Source organism: Puntigrus tetrazona, unplaced genomic scaffold, assembly GCF_018831695.1.
Source record: "Puntigrus tetrazona isolate hp1 unplaced genomic scaffold, ASM1883169v1 S000000905, whole genome shotgun sequence".
In the NCBI taxonomy this organism is placed as follows: domain Eukaryota; kingdom Metazoa; phylum Chordata; class Actinopteri; order Cypriniformes; family Cyprinidae; genus Puntigrus; species Puntigrus tetrazona.
Genome location: NW_025048505.1, coordinates 227,247 through 236,915, shown reverse-complemented (window position 1 = coordinate 236,915; position 9,669 = coordinate 227,247). Strand labels below are relative to the sequence as shown.

Below are 9,669 nucleotides of genomic sequence, written 5' to 3'. Positions count from 1 at the left end.
CGAGCAGCTAGTGGAAACAAACACAGACCACTGTATCTGTGTCCCAAACTGAAGCGCGTGAAGCTCGAAGCCACGCCTCCTCGGGATTTCCTCAGGTGTTCTAGATTACCGCTCCTGTCGCATAGCAACGGAGAGCTGACGTCCTACAGGATAGGAGGAGCCAGAGTCGATCACTTTCACTTTCATGTTTCACGTCACAATGGAGTCGGTCTCGAGACTGGTTTAATCCCGGGATGACAACTTTAATGCCGGTATCGGCTTGGATCTTGCTTGAATGCAATGATCCATTAAGAAAATATATAAAAACCATACAATACACACACAGTAGACCAAATGCTGAATAATATCTAAGGCCTTTTCTTTATCAAATATAAAGTACAAAAATTTTCTTCAGTTTTTCTTCAGAGTCATTGTTGTCGAGTAAACCCAACATTATATGAAGTATAAATATAAGTTAAATATAACAACCCTGAGCATAATTCAGAAGTAAATGCAACATACACAGTGGTGCAGCACTAATATTGATACAAAACCATCCTAATTCTTTTTCAGAACAATACTGTAGGCTCTATACCTTCACTTTAAGTAGTAGTATTAGCATATACAATACAATAATTTAATTATAGAAAATAAACATTCAAATTCAAAATTCAAATTCAAATTTTATTTGTCACATACACATACATACATGGCACGACATGCAGTGAAATGTTTTATACAGCCGCCCAGCGTCGGGAAAGAAAGCAATATATATATATATATATATATATATATATATATATATATATATATATATATATATATAATATAAGAAATGTGCAAAGTATAAAAGGTAAAAAAATGAAATAAAGTATAAAATATAAAATATAAAGTATAGAATATAAAATATAAAGTGGCTGTGTGAATGTAAAGTGACTAGTGAAATTTTGTCCAGTGTAAGTGGGTATCTGGGGAAAGAGAGGTGGACATGGGAATCCCGTGTGTAAAATACTGGGTGTTCTCTGGTTCAGACTCCGAATGGCCTGCCGGAAGAAGCTCCTCCTCATTCTCTCTGTGTTTGCCTTCAGGGAACGAAAGTGCTTTCCTGAACGCAGCAGAGAAAAGAGTCCATTGTTGGGATGGCTGAGGTCTTCCCACGATATTCCTGGCCCTGGTACAGCACCGCTTGTTGTAGATGTGCTGCAGCACAGGGAGCTCAGTGCGGATGGTGCGTTCAGCTGACCACACCACCTCTGAAGGGCTCGCCTGTCCTGCATGGTGCTGTTCCCGAACCAGGAGGTGATGTTTCCCGTCAGGACACTCTCAATGGTGCAGGTGTAAAAGTTCCTGAGCACCTGAGATGGGAGTCTGAAGTGCCTCAAATGGTATAGACGCTGCCGGGCCTTCTTCACCAGGGTGTTGATGTGACAGAACCAAGAGAGGTCCTGCGTGATGTTAACACCCAGGTACCAAAACTGCCCACTCTCTACACTGGGTTCCTGTTGATCATGATGGGATGGTAAGAGCGCACCTGCTTCGTGCTGAAGTCCACTATTAACTCCTTTGTTTTGCTGACGTTCAGGATCAGATTGTTCTCCTGACACCATCTCTCCAGGTTGTTGATCTCCTGAAGGTAGTCCATCTCATCGTTGTTGGAGATCAGGCCCACCACGACAGTGTTGTCAGCAAATTTAATGATGGTGGTGGAGTTTGTAGTGGCCACACAGTCATGTGTGTACAGTGAGTACAGCAAGGGGCTCAGAACACAACCCTGAGGGGCTCCAGTGCTGAGAGTGAGGAAGGATGAGGTGTGTTTTCCCATCCGTACGGCTTGTGGTCTGTTGGTCAGGAAGTTGGTGATCCAGTGACGCTGGGATGGGCTGAGTCCCAGGACCTCCAACTTCGAGGTAAGTGTGGAGGGAACTATGGTGTTGAACGCTGAACTATAGTCCACAAACAGCATTTTCACATAGTTCCCTTTTCTAAAATACAGGTGGCTCGTGGTTGTGTGGAGGAGGTTCTGGCGGTAGGCAAACTGTAGTGGGTCCAGTGTGTCCGGTAGTGATGAGGTGATGAAGTCTCTGACAAGTCCTCAAGCACTTCATCACTACAGACGTCAGAGCTACAGGGCGGTAATTATTCAGGCAAGATGGTTGAGGTTTCTTCGGCACAGGAACAATGATGGACTCTTTGAAACTCCTGTCTGGGCTCCTGTCTGCTCAATTGCTCCTGTCTGCTGAGAGGTTGGTTTGTTTGTAGCTGCGTGTAGCTTCGCTTTTCAATTTATCACCTCTTTCTAGCGATCAAATATAATTTAACTGTGTACATACCGTTGATACTATCAAATTAATCTAACTAATTAGACTGCTGTTAGTTCGTTTGCTTTAATCCAAAACTCGGTGGTGAGTAAGTACTCGTTAGCCGATTCACTTTCGCTCCCACCGGCGTTTCGCGCCTATTGTGGGCTTTCTTCCGCTCCTGTTCATTTGTTCCTCGTGGTCGTTTGCTCCGTTTTCACAAGCTTATCAAAACAAGAGTGGTAAGTGACTCTCACGGTGAGTAAATGGCTTCTCCTGCATCGTCACTTGCACCGTCTGTCACATGTATAGCTTATCCTTCTCTGTTAGCGATCAGGGATTCACGTGTGATAAATGCAGGGAAATTACTAGGCTGACAGAGAAGGTTTTAGAATTAAAGACACGCATCCAAACTTTAATTGAGGACAGTAAGAATGCGAGGGCTGTAGATACTGCTTTGGATGCGACTAGTACAGTGAATCATGTACATTGTTTGGTTCCAGCTTCAGAGCCCCTGCAGCAGGGCAATTGGGTGACCGTGGAGGCGGGCTAGTCGCGGGTCAAACACGCTCTTCCGCTCCGATCAGAACATCAAACAGGTTCTCCCCACTCAGTGACGCACCCACTGAGAAACCTGATCAAAGTGCCCTAGTAATTGGCGATTCTATTGTACAGAACGTGAAAATAGAGACACCAGCCACCGTAGTCCAATGCTTACCGGGAGCCAGAGAGTCTGACATCTTGTCTAATTTAAAAGTGCTGGCTAATGCTAAGCGTAAATTCCGTAAGATTGTTATTCACGCCGGGCGCTTAATGATGTTCGATTTCGCCAGTCGGAGATCACTAAAAATAATATTAAAGAGGTGTGTGAATTTGCAAGCACGATGTCGGACAATGTAATATGCTCGGTCCCCTCCCTGCTTAACGGGTGATGAGATTTACAGCAGACTGCTGGGTCTCAATGGCTGGATGTCTAAGTGGTGCCCGCAGAACAACATAGGATTTATAGACAATTGGATGAGTTTCTGGGGCAGACCTGACCTGTTGAAAAGAGATGGTCTTCATCCCTCCTGGGGTGGTGCCGCTCTTCTATCTAGAAATATGGCATATAGTCTTATAGCTCCAACATGACCAACTAGTGCCCAGGTCAGGAAGCAGACAGACCGGCTAAAACCGATCATCTGCTAGCTGCCTCACGTCACAGAAGGCAGTTAATTCTTAGCACACAGAGACTCTTTTCACCTAGATATCACACTATAGAGACTGTGTCTGTTTCCCGAATTAGAATATGCAGAGAAACGTCCAAACCTAATCAAAAGCAATAATTTAATTAATGTCCAACAAATTAAAAATACCTATAATTCAAATAAGCAAACGATAAAACTTGGCTCGCTAAATATTAGATCACTTTCCACAAAAGCACTTTATGTATATGATTTGATCAATGATCAGAAGCTAGATTTGCTTTGTTTGACAGAAACCTGGCTAAAACCAGATGATTATATTACGCTAAATGAATCTACCCCCAAAATTATTTCTATAAAAATGAGCCACGTTTAAAAGGTAGAGGGGAGGTGTTGCTGTTCTGTCATGTTTGTACTGGCTACTGTATACAGGCCACCAGGGCACAGCACAGATTTCATTAAAGAATTTGCAGATTTTCTAACCGAGTTAGTACTGGCGCAGATAAAGTCTTAATTGTTGGCGATTTTAATATCCATGTTGATAATGAAAAAGACTCATTAGGATCAGCTTTCTTAGAGATTTTGAACTCCGTTGGGCTTAGTCAACACGTCTCTGGACCTACTCATTGTCAAAATCATACTCTAGATCTAATACTGTCACATGGAATGGATGTTAAAATGGTTGAAGTACTGCAGCAAAGTGATGACATTTCAGATCACTATCTAGTCTTGTGTGAACTCTGTATGGTTAAACCTGTAAACTCTGCACCTTATTACAAGTATGGTAGAACCATCACTTCCACCACAAAAGAAAGCTTTCTAAATAACCTTCCTGACTTATCTCAATTCCTTAGCTCATCCAATACGACGCAAAAACTTGATGATATAACAGAGACTATGCACTCTCTTTTTCTAGCACTTTAGATACAGTTGCTCCTTTGCACTTAAAAAGATAAAAGAAAACAATCTGACTCCATGGTATAATGACAACACACGCACCCTAAAAGAGCAGCCCGGAAAATGGAGCGCAGGTGGAGAAAAACTAAATTAGAAGTATTTGCGTACTGCCTGGCGGGAGAGTATCCTATCATACAGAAAAGCATTAAAAATTGCAAGATCTGATTTTTAGAAGAAAACAAACACAACCCCAGTATTTATTCAGTACAGTAACTAAATTAACAAAAAATAAAACGTCAACAGGTGCTAATATTCCCAAGAGTATAGCTGCAATGAGTTCATGAATTTCTTTACTTCTAAGATAGAGATAAAATTGTAACTATGCAGCCGTCAACTACAGTTTCACATCAGATAGTGAGCTTTAGAACCCCTGAGGAAAAAATTACACTCTTTCTCTACTATAGGAGAAGAAGACTTGTACAAACTTGTTAAATCATCTAAACCAGCAACATGTATGGTAGACCCTATTCCATCTAAACTATTAAAAAGATTTGCTTCCAGAAGTCATAGATCCTATTTTGAACATTATTAATTCATCATTGTCATTAGGATATGTTCCCAAAACCTTCAAACTGGCTGTAGTTAAGCCTCTTATTAAGAAACCACATCTTGATCCCAAAGACTTAGTAAGTTACAGACCAATCTCTAATCTCCCTTTTCTGTCAAAGATACTAGAAAAGGTAGTATCCTCACAACTGTATTCCTTTAGAAAAGAATGGTATCTGCGAGGATTTCCAATCAGGTTTTAGGCCGTACCATAGTACTGAGACTGCTCTCATTAGAGTTACTAATGACCTGCTTCTATCATCTGATCGTGGTTTTATCTCTGTTATTAGTGCTATTAGATCTTAGCGCAGCATTCGATACTATCCATCACAACATTCTCTTGGATAGACTAGAAAACTATGTTGGCATTAGAGCAGGGGTGGGCAATTAATTTCTATCAGGGCTACATGAGAAACTAGAATTGCGTCAAGGGCCACCAACTTTTTTTTGAATAACTGGTACTGATAGTCAGAAGATTAACACACTTTGTAAATATTTAAATTAGGTTATGTGAAATTATGGTGTATAGGTTAAAAAGAAAACAAAATCATTTTTGAATCAGTGCAATTTATTTTTAACTTGTTAATTTTCCTCCAACAATGCAACAAATTGTGATTTAAAGCCCTTGCTCTGATGAAGTTAACTGTTTTACTGACAGCATCAACTACATGTTTCATTTTTAACACTGTCTTACACAACACTTCCTGATGTATGATACAATGCAAAAATGTCAATTTCTGAACAGGGTTAATTTCTGTGACTTTATCCTGCATTCTCTTTAAAAAAGTCCAACATTTTTCCCTTTCAGATTTGGACAACCATCTGTTGTCACACCTGCAAGCTTGTCCCATTTCAAACCTAAAATTTTCAAACATGCATTTACCTCTCTAAATAAATCATTACCAGTAGTTGTGCCTTTTAATGACTGCATGGCTGCCAACTCCTCTGTGATTTGAAAGTCTGAAGTTATTCCACGTAAGAAGATGAGTAGCTGGGCGGTGTCACGCATTACATCGCAGCTCTCATCCAAAGCCAGAGAAAAAGTCAAAGTCAGACGCTCTGTTCCTCAGCTGAAGCTCTAAGTTTCCAGTGATGTCCTCTATCCGCCTTGTTACAGTGCGTCGCGAGATTGAAACGCTCTCAAATGCGCGCCCCTTTTCTCCGGGCATATCAGCGCAGCAGAGTCCAATAAACATTCCTTAAAAACTCTCCATCGGAAAAGCGACGTACTTTTTGGCGATTTTGTAAGAAATTACATAACTTGTCCTGACGGCTGCATCTCTGGCAGCGGGAAGTTTAGTAAAAAAATCCTGTTGGGTTTGTAGTTTTGCAAGCAATGCATCAGACTCCCTTGCACGCTCTTCATCGGACAGATTTTTGTATTTATCTTCATGCTTGGTCGTGTAATGGCGAATCAAATTATACTCTTTAAACACATCAATCTGTGTACCACAGATCAAGCACACTGCTTTACCTTTAACTTCTGTACAGAAATATTTGACAGTCCATTTTTGTTAAAAATACGGCATTCTTTTGTCAACTTTTCTTTTCTTAGCGTGAGCGATATCTTGAGGGTTAACCGTCTTGTATCATTTGTAGTTGTTAATCGTCACCCACTTACGTGCATACATTCGTTTAATTAGTGGACGTAACGCTTTTCAAAATAAAAGTTAAAAAAATAATTTATGGTAATTACATTTGACCTCGCCCGGGCGGAAACCAACGTACAAAGGGCGGATGTGGCCCATGGGCCGTGGTTTGCCAGGTCTGCATTAGAGGAAGCGCCTTAGCATGGTTTAAATCATATCTATCTGACCGCTATCAGTTTGTAGCATTAAATGAGTGAAATATGGAGTTCCTCAAGGCTCAGTGCTAGGACCGTTACTTTTCAACCTTTACATGTTACCTCTGGGAGATATTATCAGGAGTCATGGTGTTAGCTTTCACTGCTATGCTGATGATACTCAGCTCTATATTTCAGCGCAGCCTGGTGATACACACCAAATGAATCTAACAGAATGCATAGTCGATATAAAAAGCTGGATGATGAGTAACTTCTTAATGTTAAATTCTGAAAAAACTGAGGTGCTAATAATTGGACCTAAAAACCCCACATATAATAATCTAGAACACAGCCTATCACTTGATGGCTGCTCTGTTAATTCTTCATCATCAGTTAGGAACCTAGGTGTGCTGTTTGACCGCAATCTTTCCTTTGAAAATCATGTTTCTAGCATCTGTAAAACTGCGCTTTTTCCATCTTAAAAATATATCTAAATTACGACCTATGCTTTCAACCTCTAATGCAGAAATATTCATTCATGCGTTTATGACCTCGAGGTTAGATTATTGTAATGCTTTATTGGGTGGTTGTTCTGCACGCTTTATAAACAAACTTCAGCTAGTCCAAAAACGCAGCAGCCAGAGTCCTTACTAGAACTAGGAAGTATGATCATATTAGCCTGGTTCTGTCAACACTGCACTGGCTCCCTATCAAACATCGGATAGATTTTAAAATCTTATTAATTACCTATAAAGCTCCTAAATGGTTTAGCTCCTCAATACTTGAGCGAGCTCTTATCACATTATAGTCCTGCACATCCGCTGCGTTCTCAAAACTCTGGCCATTTGATAATACCTAGAATATCAAAAACAACTGCGAAGCGGCAGATCCTTTCCTATCTAGCACCTAAACTCTGGAACAATCTCCTAACTCTGTTCGGGAAGCAGACACACTCTGCCAGTTTAAATCTAGATTAAGACTCATCTTTTAACTTAGCCTACACATAACACACCAACATACTTTTTTATTATTCAAATCCGTTAAAGGATTTTTAGGCTGCATTACTTAGATTTGCTGGAACCGGGAACACTATTTCTCTACAATCGATGTACTTGTGACATCGTAAAAGAATGGCATCTACGCTAATATTAGTCCTGTCTCTTTCTCAATCTGTTTTCACAGTTTGTATCCAGACTAGATGGTGGATCAGCACACAGAGATTATGTTCATCAGAGACCAGAACACCTAGATGCGCCCGCCGACAGATCACCAGATCCTGATACACACACACACACGCACACACTAAGTCATTTACACTACCTGACACAGCTGCGTTTAAAATTGAACTGGAAGTTAAATGCTGAGCGTCCGGTCAGAGGAGAACTGACCCCAACTGAGTCTGGTTTCTCCCAAGGTTTTAATTTCTCCATTCTGTATGCATGGGGTTTTGTTTCCTTGCCGCTGTCGCCTCTGGCTTGCTTGGTTGGGGACACTTAACTTCTAGTGATTATCGTTGAATAGACTACAGAGACCGTCTCTGCATTTAATAAGAAATTGGTCACTTTCGTCATTATACATCCCTGTCATTATACTGTACAGTGCTTTGATGCAACCTGTGTTGTTAAAAGCGCTATATATAAATAAATAAAATGATTGATTGAATGTTAAATATTTTAGCTTTGCTTTGTTGTTCTGTTTAGATTGGTCAACTGTACTCTCACTGGTCAGTGCTACAAAAGTTTGTCTTCAGTTCTACAATCATCAGACTCCTCTGAGAGAGCTGGACCTGAGTAACAATGACCTGCAGGATTCAGGAGTTAAGCTGCTCTCTGAAGGACTGAAGAGTCCAAACTGTCATCTGGAGATTCTGAGGTATTTAGGAAAACACATAAACATGTACTAATCTGATCAAACTAAATATGTCAAGCCAAGACCCCACTCAGAGCACTTATGCACTACTGCCCTTTTGTTGATATTAATTGCTTCTATTGCCTACCTCATTTGTACGTCACTTTGGATAAAAAGCATCTGCTAAATGACTAAATGTAAATGTAAATGTCAGTTTCATTCTGGTCTTGTCTTCTTGAGTGAGTTTAACATCCCAACAGAATAACAGTGTTGGAAGCTACTCTCAAACTGTATATTGACAAGCTACTTGTAAGTTTTATTCAAGTTACCCTTCTAAAAGTATGAGTAGACGAGTATTTATTGTCTTCTTCTGTTTTACTTTTCCTTTAGTGAGTAATATTGCTTTTTGCAGTGTGCATATAAACCTAATAGAATCAACAACAGTTCTTCTTGAGATTTTAAATGTAGCTTTTTGCGCTATTGGAGAACAAAACTGGCTTAAGTGAATATGAACATCTTGAATGTGTAAATGTGCAAATAATCAGTGAAAAACGAGAAAGAAAGATTCATATAACAAGCATGTTTTTACACCAGTAAATTAAATTTACTGTAATGATGTTGACTTTAGGTTGGCATGATATGAAGAGGAAATGAATAATGCTCTCTGTGCTTATGATTTTCATAATTAAAGAGCTGAATATTGTAAAATTATAAATTATAAAACTAATTATAAAACTGAAATTTAAAACTATTGCCTTATGTCTGTATGTCATTATGTTGTATGCATGCAGAAAGTTCCTTCCCCTTAGGTCTCCACTAGATTCAAATGAACACACTTCCAGAGAAACAAAGACCAGGCATGAGAGCAGAGATATCAATCGCATAGTTTGAAGCGTCAAACAGAAACATCAGACTCAGGACAGAAACACATCCTATCAAGTAAGAATGAGTCATTCTTTAATTAGAATCAGACTTTAATGTCATCTTACATATGGATTTTTAATGATCGCTGAAATCCCGCTTTACACTAAAATGCATCTGTGAATATTTGACATATTTGAGTTTATTCCCTCAG

The 9,669-nt window shown here is 39.9% G+C and overlaps 1 protein-coding gene across 1 annotated transcript in view; it reads right to left on the bottom strand.

Annotated features, from left to right (window-relative positions):
• Positions 1-9,669, bottom strand: part of LOC122335881 (NACHT, LRR and PYD domains-containing protein 3-like) — a 140,875-nt gene that overhangs the window by 87,466 nt on the left and 43,740 nt on the right. The window lies entirely within an intron of this gene.